Genomic DNA, 1,902 nt, shown 5'->3' with positions numbered 1-1,902 from the left:
TTGTTGTTGTTTTAGCTTTGGTGGCACTGTTGGTGAGATGTTGGGCTGCTAACTCCAAGAATGGAAGTTCAAATCCATCAGTCACTCTGAGAGAGAAAGACGAGGCAGTTTGATCCTGTAAAGATTTACATTAGTTCAGAAACCCCCTAATTACTCTACTTACTGTCATCGAGTCTCTGCTGACTCATAGCAACCCTATACGACATGGTAGAACTGCCCCTGTGGGTTTTCAAGACTGTAACTTTTTTATGGGGGTAGAAAACCCTGTCTTTCTCCCATATAGGGTTAGAATTGACTGGCTGCCAATATGCTTGGGGGGGTTGGTCCTGTTTTGTTTTAATGCAAAGATATGGGCAGCCAGTTCAGGACCCACAAGCGTATGTGGTTTGGGGAGTCATCTTGTTTGTAGCTTCATACCCAAGCACGAAATGCATGACCAATGTGCAGACCTGGCTTCATAGGCAGTGCGAGATGCATTCCTAAAACACTCCACAGCATGTTCACACGAAGCCTAGCGATAGCCCCAGGCCACAGATGTGATCTACTTTGCTACTGCAGACCTGAGGCTCTGAGAGGCTAAGCCACTTGCCCAAGGTCTCACAGCTGGTACTTGGCAGAGGGGGATTCCAACCCTGAATTCCCTGGTCCCTGGGCCTGCATGCTCCACTTCTTGCCTAGCAACAGCCCTGCATGGAGAAACTGGGAGGGCTGGGACCCTTGGGAAAGACCTCTATGAGCCCGGGAGCTGAATCTTTGGAATGTGGCAGATTTAGACAGTTGACGAGGATGGAGGGCACTGAGGCAGAGGACCAACCGGGGTTGGGGATGAATGTTTGACCAGGGAGACCATCACATAGGATTCCTATGCGGAAGGGGTCTTGAGAGATGGGGCTACACCGGAGGGTGGGCTCAGGCATGAAGGAAGGGCCTTCAAACAACAAAGAAGAAAGGCTTGGGATCATTTTGTAGTTTGGTGTTGTCACTGCTCTACAGCCTTCAAAAACTCCTGGCTGTGGTCTCCTGACTAATAAGGTAGGAGTGTGTCAGGTGGGGAGTCCCAAGGTGGTGCACTTTCCTCTGCTCCACAGCCAATTAAAAGAGTGGAGGTTCAAACCCATTGAGGGAGCCCTAGAAGAAAGGCTTAGGGATCTATTTCCAAAACCTGGCAATACACTGGAGTCTTAAAATCTCCTGAGCAGTCAGCTAAGGGGCAACTATTGATCTCTTCCCGTCCAAAGGAAAGAAAGGTAACGGGGGTGGCGGGGGCCAGCAATATGGAGACGATGAGTCCAGTGGTCAAATGGACCAGGGAAAAACCAGTCTCCACAACTCTGAAAGCAAAACTGATGGCATCAGCTACCACTGCCAACTGCTCTGGAAAGGACCCCATTGGAAGGTCCTGGATAGAGTGGGAGGGAAATGGGGAACAGAACACAGAATCCTACAAGAGAACAGGACTGCTCATCGGAGAGAGACTGATGGGACACCCACCCCCAAGACTATGGCTCTTACCCTTCAGGTCCAGAACTCAATGCACCTCCATGTCAGAAAAATCCACCATTGGCGACCAAAAGAGCGCCATTCAGCCAAGGACTGAGTTGAGAGGGTTAGGAAAGGAGGAGACACAGAAACAGAGAACACAGGGAGGGAGCCCAATAAGTGACGGTACATTGAGGGGCTGCAGTAGATAAGTTGAACCAGCATGTGTGTGAATCATTGCATGGGATCAGCTCTGTAAACTTTCACAGTAAGAAGCACACACACACCCCTCCAAAACAACAACAAACAGCAGAGTTCAACAAACAGCTGGGTTATTGCCAGGAGTTGGACTCCACTTGCCAAGGGCAGCAATGTCCAATGGACAGATAGGAAATTGCCAGGAGATAGAGACCTATTAGGAGA

Source organism: Echinops telfairi, unplaced genomic scaffold (genome assembly GCF_000313985.2).
Source record: "Echinops telfairi isolate 266 unplaced genomic scaffold, ASM31398v2 ScPeMD7_2291;HRSCAF=2852, whole genome shotgun sequence".
NCBI classification, from domain to species: domain Eukaryota; kingdom Metazoa; phylum Chordata; class Mammalia; order Afrosoricida; family Tenrecidae; genus Echinops; species Echinops telfairi.
Note: the sequence above shows the minus strand (reverse complement) of the source record.